Raw genomic sequence first — 14,911 nt, 5'->3', positions numbered from 1 at the left:
CAGATTTTGCATGCAAAACATTTACCTGCTTCCGCTTCCTCACAGCTTAATTTTCAATCAATCAATCAGTGGCATTTATTAGCTTGTGAACAGGAAACAGCCCTACCAACTCTGTTGCATTGTATTCTCCCAAGCCCTTAGTTCTGGGCTCTGCAACAATGAATGCTCAGTGAATACTACTGATAGACTGCAAAACACTGCTTTTTTATGGCATCTGTTAAGCACTTACTATGTTCCAGGCACTATGCTAGGTGCTGGGGTAGATAAAAGATCATCAGGTTGGATGCAGTCCTTGCCCTATATAGTGCTCACAGTTTTAATCCCCATTTTACAAATGAGGTAACCGAGGTTCAGAGAAGTGAAGTGATTTGCCCCAGGTCATGCAGCAGACAAGTGGTGGAGCCCAGGCTCATTCCACTAGGCCACCTTTCTCTGTGCCTAAGTTACCTTTGTCAAATGGGGATTAAGAATGTGAGCCCTACATGGACACATACTGTGTCCAACTCAATTATCTTTTATCTGTCCTCACAGTTAGTACAATGCCTGGAACATAGCAAGTGTATAGCAAGTACCATTTAAAAAAAACAGTGGACGGTGAGGTCCACCAACAGGTCTTCTGGGCTAAAGTCAACTACTAGAATACTATACTATTATACTAGGTCCTTGGGATCAAACAATAGATATAAAAGATGCCGTCCCTGCACCCAAAGGGTTTACAGTCTAATGGGAAAAACAAGTGTTCCAAATTGCTAAACTCAAGAAGAAGCAAGGTTAGAAGATGGACTATTTTTTCTTCCTCTTTGAAAAATGGAAACTGACTCAAGGAAAAGTCCTAAAAGAGAATCATGGAGTACGTTTTGTATGTTTATGGGTTTTAAAAGTATGGCAGGACATTTGGGGAGCTCAAAACTGCTCATGCAATAATAACCAATATAGTATTTGTTAAATGTTTATTAAGTGCCTAAGCACTAGGATAAATACAGTCATCAATCAATGATGTTTATTGAGTGGTTACTGGGTGCCGACACTGGACTAAACCCTTGGGAGAATACGATGCAGAGAATCACATCGGATAGAGTTCATGTACCAAGTAAGTTAGAAAGGGGAGATTGATTCCGTCCCCATTTTAGAGAGATGAAGTGACTTGCCCAAAGCCACACAGTCAGCCAGTGGCAGAGCTGGAATGAGAACCCAAGTCTCCTGACACCCAGTCTTACCCTTTTCCCATGAGGCCATGCTGATATTTATCAGAGAAGCCGAGTGGCCGAGTAGAGAGAGCACAGGCCTGGGAGTCAGAGGACCTGGGTTCTAATCCTACCTCTGCCAATTTCTTGCTGGGTGAACTTGGGCAAGTCACTTAATTTCTCTGTGTCTCAGTTACCTCGTCTGTAAAGTGGGGATTAAATCCTTGCCCTCCAACTTAGACAGTGAACCCAATGTAGGACAGGGACTGTGTCCAACCTGATAAACTTGTGTCTATCTTAGCTCCTAGAACAGTGCTTGACACATAGTAAGAAGCAACTCAGTGGAAAGAGCGCTGGTTTAGGAGTCAGAGTTTGTGGGTTCTAATCCTGGCTCTGCCACTTGTCAGCGGTATGACTTTGGGCAAGTCATTTCACTTCTCTGTGCCCCAGTTACCTCATCTGGAAAATGGGGATTAAAGTCTGTGAGCCCCACATGGGACAACCTGATTACCCTGTACCTCCCCCAGCGCTTAGAACAGTGTTTGACACATAGGTAGTGCTTAACAAATACCATCATTATTATTAACAAATAACATAAACCTGCCTCCCAGCAAAAAAAGTGAGATTAATCTGGGGTCCGTTATATCTGATATCTTTCTCAACCAATCAATTGATCGACTAAATGCTTGTGCAAATTCTGATTTTAAGGGAAGGAATCAATGGGAAGCTGATCAGATCTGTAGGCGCTTCTGAACTGGGCCCCTGACCATTTAGGGATTCTAAATCTTTGGAACAGGATATAGTGTTCTCCGTGACTTCCATGTCTTGTCTTGTCTTTTGCCGTTGAGTCATTTCTGACCCATAGTGACACCACAGACACATCTTTACCAGAATGCCCCACTCTCCATCTGCAGTCGTTCTGGTAGTTATCTATAGAGTTTTCTTTGTAAAAATATGGAAGTGGTTTACCATTGCCACTTTCCACGCAGTAAACCCTCTGCCCTTGACTCTGTCCCATGCCGCTGCTGCCCAGCATGGGTGAGTTTGTAGCAGATTGCCTTCCACTCTCTAGCCACTGACTAAGCTAGGAATGGAACTGGTAGCCCTCTGCCTGACTCTCCCTCTCTTAGCCAAGGCTGGCAGAGGACTGGAAACTCTCCAGTTGTGACCCTGAGAGGGGGACTTTTTGTATGAGGGATAAAAAACCCAATCCAAATACCGGTTGGGGTCAGATTGAACAAAAGGAAGGTTGCGGGGAAGCTGTCTTTAAGATTCTGAACTGTTATTCATTCTTTCAATCAACCATATTTATTAAGCACTTTCTGTGTGCAAAACACTATATTAAGTGCTTGGGACAGTACAACAATAAAGAGTGACAATCCCTGCCCACAATGAGCTCATGGTCTAGAGATGGGGAGACAGACAACATTTCAAATAAACAGACATCAGTACAAACAAATAAAATTACAGAAATGCACTTAAGTGCTGTGGAACTGGGAGGGGGGGAAGCAGGAGGGTATTGACAGCTAATCTCCTGTGGCATTGGGGACCAATCAAGAGGAAATGGGTTGAAAATAAGCAGAAAGGATTCTGGTTGCACGTAAGGAAGAACTTCCTGACTGTCAGGGGAATAAAACCCTGGTACAGTTGACCAAGGGAGGGTGTAGAGTTTCCAGTTTTAAGGTCCGTCCAGAGAGGTTTAGTCACTCTGGTCCGGAGGCAGGGGGTTGGACCTGATGGCTTTCCAAGGTCCAGTCCAGTTCTAAAAGTCTGGAATTTACTTCACATCTGGTTGTGACCAGAGAGGAAGAGGTAGAGGAGGAGAAGAAGGAGGAGGACTACTGGAAAGAGCCTGGATGTGGGAGAAAGAAGACCCGAGTTCCAGTTCTGTCTCTAGCCTACTGTGTAAACTTTTCCAAGTCACTTAAGCTCCCTGACCTCAGTTTCCCCATCTGACCCTTCCTATCTCTCAGAGCTGCTGGGAGGCGAGAATGAGATCTTTGGTGTGAAAGTGTATTTTGGAAGAGTATGAGCTCTGCACAGATTCAATGTAATATTGTTGTTACTCCAGTGCCAGCTTTGTGATCTCTTCCTTGCTGTCCCCTCTTCTGGAATATTCAACTGTGACACTCCTCTCTGTCTCCCGCCTTCACTTCCAGTCCGAGACACTGGCCTAACTCACAGCTGACCCTCCCCTGGTCCACCTTCCCCAGGAAGGAAGGTGTAGACCCCTTCTCTCCAGGGGAGGGGACATGTAGGAAGTGGAGAATCGAAGCTGATGATAGTTCCTGAGATTCATTCATTCAAAGTACTTACTCTGTGTCAAGTACTGTACTAAGTGCTGGGGTAGATACAAGATAATCAGGGTGGACACAATCCCTGTCCCTTGGGGGGGTTACAGTCCTAATACCCATTTTACAGGTGTGGTAACTGGGGCACGGAAAAGTGAAGTGACTTTCCCAAGGTCACACAGCAGACGTGTCAGAGTGGACATTAATACACAGGTCCTCTGACTCCCAGGCCCCGGCTCTTTCCAGTAGGCCAAGCTGCTTCACTTTGAAAGATTTTCCAGACAAACTTTCATCTCTGCAGTCACCCACTCCCCAACTTTCCAGCCCTCTAGGATCTCTGTCAAGGAAACCCTTCTGAACCTCGGAGTCCTCTTCCTCCCCTTCGGAGGGGACCCTGATGGGACTTCAGCAAGAGGGAGAAGCCACTCTGGAGTCACCAGAGGACAGCCAGCGGGGGGACTGGATTCCTGCATTGTAGGACAGCAGGTTATATTTTATTCTGAGCCGAGCTCCTGGGCCTCCTGGGAAAGTGCTTTCCAAAGGGGGAAAAGCAGAGAATTTGTGTTGCTAGGGAGCTCGTAAGCATCTGCCTGGAATAGTTTTCCCTGCAGATTCCCTATTTCTCAGGCTAGCATAGAGACGGGACAGGAGTGGGGACTGGGATCCGGGGATTCATTCAATTATATTTATTGAGCGCTTACTGTGTTCAGAGCCCTGGCTTGGGCAGGGCTGCAGAGGGGACCAGGCACCAGGGCAGAAACTCATGTCTACAAGCTTCTCTTTGAAAATCTCAGGGTGAGTCTGGAAGTTGGGCTGAGCCTACCTTCCTCCACGTAATGAATGAGCCAGAGAGAAAACCCAGTTCCCAGGATTATGGTCGGAGACCAAGATTTTGTTAAAAATCCTTTCTCTGGCATCAGGTTTCTGATCAATCCTGCATCTGGCAAAATTTGTGAGGGTCTGGGAGACACTCCCAGAGACTGATTGGCCCACCCTGCTGTGGGCAGATGGTGGTGGGCTTTATTCTCGCCGATCCTATGGCTTCCCCTTGCCCCCACCCCTTTGCAACTGTCTCTGGAGTTTTCCCACATGGATGATATTCTACTCACTCGATCCCTTCTGTCTCACCGCTGACCCTTTGTCCATGTCCTGCCTCTGGCCTGCAATTTCCTCCCTCTTCATATCCAACAGACAATCACTCTCACCAACTTCAAAGCCTTATTGAAAGCATGTCTCTCCTACAGGAGGCCTTCCCCAACTAAGCCCTCATTTCCTCTTCTCCAACTCTCCTCTGCTGTCCAGGATCTGAGTTTGGCTACAGAATGAGGCTTTACTGCCGTTTGACTCCATGCTACCTTTAGGCAAGGCTAGTTGGGGGAATTTCTGGATTGGTCAATCAATCAGTGGTATTTAGTGCATACCTACTGTGGGCAGAGCACTGTACTAAGTTCTTGGGAAAGATCACTGCAATATCAGCATCATCATCAACAGTACTTATTGAGCCCATACTGTGTGTGTGCAGACAGTATTGTGCTGGGCACGTATTACACACAGAACAGTGTAATGAGCATCTGCTGCTAGGAGAGCACTGCAGTAGGTGTTCATAAAGTGCACAGTATTGTACTGACTCCCCAATGTGGGCATTGTAATAATAATTATAATACAATTATAATAATAATGATTATGGTGTTTGTAAAGCGCCTACTATGTGCAAAACACTTTTAATTAATTAATTAATGTTGGTATTTGTTAAGCACTTACTATGTGCCAAGCACTGTTCTAAGCGTTGCGGGGGGGGGGGGGGATACAAGGTGATCAGTTTGTCCCATGTGGGGCTCACAGTCTTAATCTTCATTTTACAGATGAGGTAACTGAGAAACAGAGAATACTACTACTACTAATAATAATAATGGTATTTGTTAAGTGCTTACTATGTGCCAAGCACTGTTCTAAGCACTGGAGTAGATACAAGGGAATCAGGTTGTCCCACATGGGACTCACAGTCTTAATCCCCATTTTACAGATGGGGTAACTGAGGTACAGAGAAGTTCAGTGGTTTGCCCAAGGTCACGCAGCAGAAAAGTGGTGGAGCTGAGATTAGAACCCAAGTCCTCTGATTCCCAAGCTCATGCTCTTTCCACTAAGCCACGCTTCCAGAGGACATAAAATTTGTGACTCTTTCCTTTGAAGAAGGAAAGACGTGCTGACTTGTACTTCCCAAGTGCTTAGTACAGTGCTCTGAACACAGTAAGTGCTCAATAAATACGATTGAATGAATGAATGAAGAGCTTTCATTCAAATGGGGGTGGCCAATCAATCCCAAGTGCTTAATACAGTGCTCTGTACACAGTAAGCATTAAATAAACACTGTGACCTAATAGGAGCAGCATGGCCTAGTGGAAAGACAATGGGCCTGGGAGTCAGAGGTTATGTGTTCTAATCCTGGCTCCTCCACTTTCCTGTTCGGTGTCCTTGGGCTAGTCACTTAACTTCTCTGGGCCTCAGTTACTTCATCTGTAAAATGGGGATTAAACCTTCCTCCCTCCAACTTAGACTGTGAGCCCTATGTGGGACAGGGGCTGTGTCCAACCTGATAATCTTGTATCTGCCCCAGTGCTTAGTACAGTGACTGGCACAGAATAAGTGTTTATTTTCTCTCCATCCCTTTCCTCTCCAATCAAACTGCTACCCTGCTCTTTCAATCTCTCATCCAACCTCGACTGGATTATCAATCAATCAATCGTATTTATTGAGCACTTACTGTGTGCAGAGCACTGTACTAAGCACTTGGGAAGTACAGGTTGACAACATATAGAGATGGTCCCTACCCAACAGTGGGCTCACAGTCTAGAAGGGGGAGACAGAGAACAAAACCGAATATATTAACAAAATAAAATAAATAGAATAGATATGTACAAGTAAAATAATATAAACGAATAGAGTAATAAATATGTACAAACATATATACATATATACAGGCTGATTACTGCATCAGCCTCCTCTCTGATCTCCCATCCTCCTGTCTCTCCCCCAGTTCAGTCTATACTTCATGCTGCTGCCCGGATCATCTTTGTGCAGAAATGCTCTGGGCATTTACTCCACTCCTCAAAAATCTCCAGTGGCTACCAGTCAACCTATGCATCAAGCAAAAACTCCTCACTCTTGGCTTCAAGGCTCTGCATCACCTCGCCCCCTCCTACCTCACCCCCCTTCTCTCCTTCTACAGCCCACTCTGCACCCTCCGCTCCTCTGCTGCTAACCTCCTCACTGTGCCTCATTCTCGCCTGTCCCACTGTCGACCCCGGGCCCACGTCCTCCCCCAGGCCTGGAATGCCCTCCCTCCGCACATCTGCCAAGCTAGCTCTCTTCCTCCCTTCAAAGCCCTACTGAGAGCTTACCTCCTCCAGGAGGCCTTCCCAGACTGGGCCCCCTTTTTCCTCTCCCCCTCCCCATCCCCCCCACCCTGCCTCCTTCCCTGAACAGCACCTGTATATATGTTTGTACATATTTATTACTCTATTTTACTTGTACATATTTACTATTCTATTTATTTTGTCAATGATGTGCATATAGCTTTACTTCTATTTATTCTGATGACTTGACACCTGACCACATGTTTTGTTTCGTTGTCTGTCTCCCCCTTCTAGATTGTGAGCCCGTTGTTGGGTAGGGACAGTCTTTGTATATTGCCAACTTGTACTTCCCAAGTGCTTAGTACAGTTCTCTGCGCACAGTAAGCGCTCAATAAGTATGATTGAATGAATGAATGAATGAATGTTTAACAAGTACCATTAAAAATGTGCCATTGATTATTATTATATTATTGCAATATAATATATGCAACAATAATTATGCAATATAATAATAATAATGGTATTTGTTAAGATTAATAGTGCTAAGCACTGTTTTGGGAATTCAGTAAAGTTGGTAGACCAGATCCCAGTCCATAAGGAGCTTACAATCTACCTCATATTTGGGTGGGACTCGTCACTGCCCCTGTCCACTCTATTTTAGCAGGGAAGAAGATGAATTCCTCAACTCCCCTGGATTCCCTCTCCACGAGCAGAAGTTCCTAAAGTGATCCAGCTGAGTCTGGCCTGGTTCTGTGTCAGTCCCGGGGAAGACCAGTGTGGCGAGCAGAGCAGCGGCAAAGAAGCCGGGTAATTGGGAAGCCTTGTTTGGATTGTAGGGGTCTCGGAAGGACTCCCCAGGACCCCACAGCCCCGAGGGATCCAGGCGGGTACAAAGCAGTGCCACATGAAAATGCTCCCTGCCCTTTTAGGCCATCTTGGGACTGGCATCTCCCTGTAGGCAGAGATTGTGTTTACCGACTCTATTATATTGTACTCTCCTAAATGCTAAGCACAGTGCTCCTTCCTGGGAGCTACGTTTCAGCTATGTACCAGATTCGGATCAGATCTAGGAGCTCCAGCAGGGGGAGGTGGTCATTCAGCTTTAGGCCTGATGGTGTAGTTCTCCATGCTCTTAAGGCCATTGTTTAATTCTTGGCCCTTGCCCCCGTTCCTGTCACCAGGTTTCACGGCTCAGATACTCTGCCACATTTCACACTGACTTTGGAGGGAGCATTAGGCTCTGAAAGAGTGGAAGAGTGGAAGATTTGGCCTGGAAGTCAGAAGGACCTGGATTCTAATCCCTGCTCTGCCACTTATAATAATAATAATTATGGTATTTGTTAAGATTTTACTATGCGCCAGGCACTGTACTAAGCACTGGGGTGGATACAAACAAATCAGGTTGGACACAGTCCCTGTCCTGTGTGGGGCTCACAGTCTCAATCCTCATTTTACAGATGAGGAAACTGAGGCCCAGAGAAGTGAAATGACTTGCCCAAGGTCACACAGCAGACAAGTAGTGGAGCTGGGATTAGAATCATGACCTTCTGACTCCCAGGCCCGTGCTCCATCTGCTGCTTCTCCATGCTGCTTCTCGTCTACCTGTCTGCTGTGTGACCCTGGGCAAGTCACTTAACTTCTCTGTGTCTCAGTTATCTCATCTGTAAAATGGGAATTAAGGCCGTGAGCCCCATGTGGGACAGGGACTGTTTCCAACTTGTTTAGCTTGTATCTACTGCAGTGCTTTGTTCAATGCCTGGAACATAGAAAGCACTTAACAAATACCATGAAAAAAAAGATTTAGGAGTACTCCCTCCCAACCCTCCTTACAGAAAATCAATCAATAGTATTTATTGTGTGCTTACTCTGTGCAGAGCACTGTACAAAGAGAAATGCTCTATCAATCAATCAAACCACCAATCAATCATATGGATTAAGACTGTGAGCCCAGTGTGGAACAGGGACTCTGTCCTACCCTATTTGCTTGTATTCCCGCCCCATCTCCCCAGTGCTTAGTACAGTGCCTAGCACACAGTAAGAGCTTAACAAATACCATCATTATTACTATTTTTCACTGAGCACTTACTGTGTGCAGAACACTGTACTAAGCATTTGAGAGAGTACAATATAATAAATCTGGTATACATGTCTCTGCCCACAAGTTTATAGTCTAGAGGAGGAGGTTACAGTCTAGAGGTAGAGCTTGCAGTCTGTTACAGTCTATGCTCTAAGATTTCCCCAGGTCAACATTCTTCCACAAACAGGCTCTCCTGGCAGCATCACATTATGCTGAGTGCCCTGCATAAAACACGTATGATGTCGCAACCTTCCACTTTGTGGTGCTGCAGTGGGGCCGGTAGGGGACCCAGTGTGCCACAGAGTGGAATAAATAGTACAGCAAGCTCTGTGAAACTGTGAGGCTTAGTGGAAAGAGCACAGGCCTGGGAATCATAGAACATGTGTCTGCCACTTGTCTGCTTTGTGACCTTGGGCAAGTCACTTAACATCTCTGTGCCTCTGTTCCCTCACCTGTAACAGTGGGGATATGGTACCTGTTATCTCCCTCCTGTAGACTGTGAGTCCTATTTGGACATGAATCATGGTATTTATAAAGGGCTTACTACATGCAGAGCACTGTACTAAGCACTTGGGAGGGTAAAGAATTGGTAGACAAGTTCCCTGTCCACAGTGAGCTTAAGTGTTGAGGATATTCCAGATAAACCCCTTGTAACTCCCTGCTCTCTCTAACTCTTCAACTATCCAGACCTCACGCTTCTCCCGACCTCACCCACTCACCAACAAGGACACACACTGGATCTCACCAACACTAGTCATGTTACCTTTTGTAACTTCACCAACTCTTGGTTTAGTTCTCGGACCACAACCTTCGAAACTGCTAGCTCAGCCACATACCTCCACCCCACACAGATCCACCACAGACACCTCCAATCTCTTACCCTCTCCATTTATCCCAGGTCAACCTGTCTCACTTGGTCTCCCTTCCAAACTTGCCCTTTCTTGACAGATAGATCCACATCCTCGACTCCATCCTCAGTGGTGTTTGTTGAGTGCTTACTGTATGCAGAGCACCATACTGAGTGCTTGGGAAACAACGCAACAGAGTTGGTAGGCTTGATGCCTGCCAACAAAGATCTTACAATCCGCAGGACTGTAGATCCTAGGCACTCAACTCCTTAACCCCCAAGTCTTCTGTCGATTTCTCACTTCTGGCCCCCTGCTTGAATCACCTCCCCAGAAAACTTCCTCCACTCCAATGCCTGCAGAAGCGGCATGGCTTAGTGGATAGAGCTCGGGCCTGTGATTCAGAAGGACTCCACCATGTTTGCTGTGTGACCTTGGGCAAGTCACTTAACTTCTCTGGGCCTCAGTTACCTCATCTGTAAAATGGAGATTAAGAGTGTGAGCCCCATGTGGGACAGGGGCTGTGTCCAACTTGATTAACCTGTATTTACCCCAGTGCTTAGAACAGTGCTTGGCACACAGTAAGTGCTTAACAAGTCTTCTTTGAATGTTGTCAAGTCGTTTCCAACCCATAGCGACTCCATGGACACACCCTCTTCAGAATGTCCCATTTTATAATGATGGCATTTGTTAAGCGTTTACTGCGTGCAAAGCACTGCTCTAAGTGCTGGGGGAAATACAAGGTAATTATGTTGTCCCACGTGAGGCTCACAGCCTTAATCCCCATTTTACAGATGAGGTAACTGAGGCACAGAGAAGTTAAGTGACTTGCCCAAAGTCACACAGCTGACAATTGGCAGAGCTGGGATTTGAACACATGACCTCTGACTCCCAAGCCCACTGAGCCATGCTGCTTCTCATCTTCTGTCATAAGGTCCGTTTGGTATGTGTATCCACAGTGTTTTCTTGGTAAAGATATGGAAATGGTTTACCATTGCCTTCTTCCAGGCAGTAAAAATGCTTAACATGTACTACTATTATTATTTAGAGTACATTTGGCTGAAATCCAGACCCCAGTTGACCTTGGCCACTTCAAACTCATCCTTGTTTACTATAACCCTGCTTTCTCTTCCACTCTGCAATACTACTTTGTCTCCCTCATTGACTCCCATGCCTGCTGGCCCCACCAATTATTCCAGATCTTTAACTGTGGAAAGAATATGGGCCTGAGAATCAGAGGACCTGGGTTCTAATCTTAGTTCTATCACACATCTGCTGTGTGACCTTGGACAAGTCATTTCACTTCTCTGTCTCTCGGTTCCCTAATCTGAAAAATTGGAGAAGCAGCATGAGCTAGTGGAAAGAGCACAGGCCTAAGTGTCAGAGGACCTGGGTTCTAATCCTTCCTCTGCCATTTGCCTGCTCTGTGACCTTGGGCAAGTCAGTTAACTTCTCTGTGCCTCAGTTTCCTCACCTATAAAATGGGGATTCAATACTTGCACTGTGAGCCCCAGGAGTGACATGGACTGTGTCCAACCTGATTACTTTGTATCTACCCCAGGGCTTAGAACAGTGCTTGACACATAATAAGTGTTTACCAAATACCATTAAAAAAAAGGAGGAACTGAACAAGATTCAATACCTGTTCTCCCTCCTACTTAGACTGTGAGTCCTGTGTGGTGCCTGATTATCTCGTACCTTCCCCAACACTTAGTACAGTGCTTGGCACAAAGTAAGCATTATACAAATACAGTAATAATAATGATAATAATGAAGCCCTCAAGATCTCCACCTCCCTGTCTCTTGCCTCTGATGTCTTTTTCCACTATTGATAAAATTGAAATCAATAGGTCTCAATAATAAAAAATAATGATAATAGTGGTGGTATTTGTTAAGCACTTACTTTGTGCCAGGCACTGTAGCTGTAGGTGGAGATTGTATTTAACAACTCTGTTGTATTGTGCGCTCCTAGACACATAGTACAGTTCTTGGCATACAGTAATTGTTCAATAAATACTCTTAGGTGTGAGCTCCTGAAAGTCTCTTCCTTACCTCCCCAACCTTCTTACTCCTCTGAATATTCTCTCATGCTTCCCAGTCATCTCTCGAGAGGTCATCTCTCCTACCTGGATTCAAAGTCTATCCCCCTCTATCTGACCTAAGACCCCATCCCCTCACACATTCTAAAAACTCTTCAAGAGCCGATCTCCCTCCTCTTCTCAAAATCTATCCCTTCTGTCCGTGCCTCCAATCCCATCCTAGCACTTATCATGTCTCACCTTGATTACTACATCAGCCTCCTTCCTTACTTCCCTTCCTCCTATCTCTTTCCACTTCAGTCTGTACTTCATTTTGCTCTCTGGATCATTTTTTTAAAAAAAGGTTGAGTCCCTGTCTTCCCACTCTTCAAAAACCTCTAATGGTTGCCCAGCCTCCTCCACACCAAACAGAATCTCCTTACCTTTGGCTTTAGGACATTCAATCAGCTCTCTTCCTCCTACCTCACTTCATTAATCTCCCACTGCAACCCAGCCAGCAAGCTTTGCTCCTGTAACATCAATCTAGTCACTGCATCTTGATCTCATCTAACTTACCTCCGACTCTTTGCCTATGTCTTCCCTCTGACCTGGAACTCCGTCCCCCTTCAAATCTGACAGACCACCACTCTCCCCACTTACAAAGTGCTATTAAAATCACATCTCCTCCAAGAGGCCTTTCCCTATTAAGCCCTCATTTCCCCTTCTCCTCTCTTCTGGGTCAACTCTGCATTTGGAGCAGAACCCTTGAAGCCCTTGATATTCACCCACCCCCAGCCTCACAGCATTTATCTATCATTTATTGTAATGTCTGTCTCCTCTAGACTGTAAGCATCTTACGGGCAGGGAATGGTGTTTGTTAAGCACTTACTATGTGTAAGGCACTGTTCTAACTGCTAGGGTAGATAAAAAGTAGTCAGTAATCAGGATGGACACAGTCCCTGTCCTAAAGCATTTATCTGTTATTTATTGTAATGTCTGTCTCCTCTAGACTGTAAGAACCTTATGGGCAGGGAATGGTGTTTGTTAAGCATTTACTATGTGCAAGGCACTGTTCTAAGTGCTAGGGTAGATAAAAAGTAGTCAGTAATCAGGATGGACACAGTCCCTGTCCTACATGGGGCTCGCAGTCTTAATCTCCATTTTACAGAAGGGGGAACTGAGGCATAGAGAAGTTAAGTGACTTGCCAAAGGTCACACAGCAGACAAGTGGCAGAGCCAGGATTGGAACCCAGTTCCTTTTGACTCCCGGGCCTGTGCTCTATGCACTAGGCCATGCTGCTCCTCCATCTCTGTTGTACTGTATTCTCCTAAGTGCTTAATAATAATAATAACAAGGGCATTTATTAAGTGCTTACTATGTGCAAAGCACTGTTCTAAGCACTGGGGCGGTTACAAGGTGATCAGGTTGTCCCACAGCGGGTTTACAGTTTTAATCCCCATTTCACATGCGGTAACTGAGGCACAGAGAAGTTAAGTGACTTGTCCAAAGTTACACAGCTGACAATTGGTGGAGCTGGGATTTGAACCCATGACCTCTGACTCCAAAGCCCGGGCTCTTTCCACTAAGCCATGCTGCTTAGTGTTGTACTCTGCCTACAGTAAGCACTCAACCAGTCAATGGTATTTATCGAGCACTTACTATGTGCAGAGCACTATAGTAAATAAAATAAAGCAAAAAACACTGATTGAAAAACGCTCGTGGCCGCCCTTCTTTCCTCTCTGGCCAGCATCTCTCTCACTCTCTGATGATTCCTCTCCCTCTGCCTTCAAACATGCTCTTCTTTCCTCTGTACTAAACATCTCTGTATCCCATTATGCACTGCAGTGATTGCCTCATCTCCCCACCCCCATTCTTCTTGAAATTCAACCCTGTCGAGTTCACCAGCTGACTCCGCTCCCTTTCCCCGAATTACCTTTGGTGACCTCTGCAATCTGGTTACTGCTTCCTTCAACCCACTGAAATCATAATCTCTGCGGTCAACAATAGCCAGCTCCTTGCCAATTCAGTAGACTCTATCCTAATCTTCCTTGACCTCTCAGCTGACACGTGGATCATTTCCTTCTCCTGGAAATCTATAAACTTTGGTTTGATGAGTGGCAGGGCTCTCCCTACCTCTCTGGCCACTCCACAGTCTCTTTCACTGGCTCTTCCTCTGCCTTTCACTCCTTAAATGTGGGCTTCCCTCAAGACCCAGTTCTGGGTCCTATCTCTCCTACTCATTCTCTTGGAAAGCTCATCCACACCCATAGCATCTGGGACTCCCATGTCTACCTAGCTAGCCCTAACTTCTCATCTCCTCTGCAAGCTCTCATTTTCTCTTGCTTTCAGGACATCTCCGCATGGATGTCCCATTTGCACCTCAAGCTCAATATGTCTAAAATTGAATTCCCAAATCTGCTGAGTTAACCTAATTTTCCTATGTCGGTTGTCAAAACACCACCCTCCCTGCCTCTGAAGCTTGCAACCTTGGTATTTTCCTTAATTCAGAAGCAGTGTGGCCTAATAGGAAGAACATGGTCCAGGGAGTCAAAGGACCAGGGTTCTAATCCCAGCTCAGTCACTTGTCCATTGTGTAACTTTGGGCAAGTCACTTAACTTCCTTATACCTCAGTTACCTCATCTGTAAAATAGGGATTAAAATTCTCTGCCTTCTAATTGAGACTGTGAGGCCCATGTGGGTCAAGGGATGTGTCCACCTTATTATTATCATTTATCTTCCCCTCTGTTTAGTACAGTGCCTGGCTCATAGTAAGCATAGAATATTTTCCATTAAAAACAGAAAAAACTCCGTCTCTTTTGACCCTTATATTTAGTCTGTTGTTTTCAGTTTTCCCCTCAGTTTTCTCCACAACATTTCTCTGATCTGCTCCTTCCTTTCCACAGAAATAGCCACAACATGATCCAAGGACTTATATATTTGCCTTACCACTGAATCAATCAATAAATGGTATTTATTGAGCACTTACTGTGTGCAAAGCATCAACTTCCTCACCTGTCTCCCTGATTCCAGTTTCTCCCCTCTCCAGGTCATGCTTCATTTTGCTGCCCAGATTATTTTTTCAAAGTGCCATTCCGTTCACATCTCCCCTGCCCTCAGAATCTTTTATTGGTCACCCATTCC

At 45.5% G+C, this 14,911-nt stretch overlaps 1 non-coding gene across 1 annotated transcript; it reads right to left on the bottom strand.

The window, feature by feature from the left end:
- Nucleotides 1-2,226: 2,226 nt before the first annotated feature.
- LOC119924751 lies at nucleotides 2,227-2,364 on the bottom strand. Its single transcript, XR_005449447.1, has one exon. It is a non-coding gene; the product is annotated as a small nucleolar RNA SNORA7 (small nucleolar RNA).
- Nucleotides 2,365-14,911: the final 12,547 nt, after the last annotated feature.

This window comes from Tachyglossus aculeatus, chromosome 2 (genome assembly GCF_015852505.1).
Source record: "Tachyglossus aculeatus isolate mTacAcu1 chromosome 2, mTacAcu1.pri, whole genome shotgun sequence".
NCBI lineage: Eukaryota > Metazoa > Chordata > Mammalia > Monotremata > Tachyglossidae > Tachyglossus > Tachyglossus aculeatus.
Note: the sequence above shows the minus strand (reverse complement) of the source record. Positions and strands in the feature narration are given on the sequence as shown.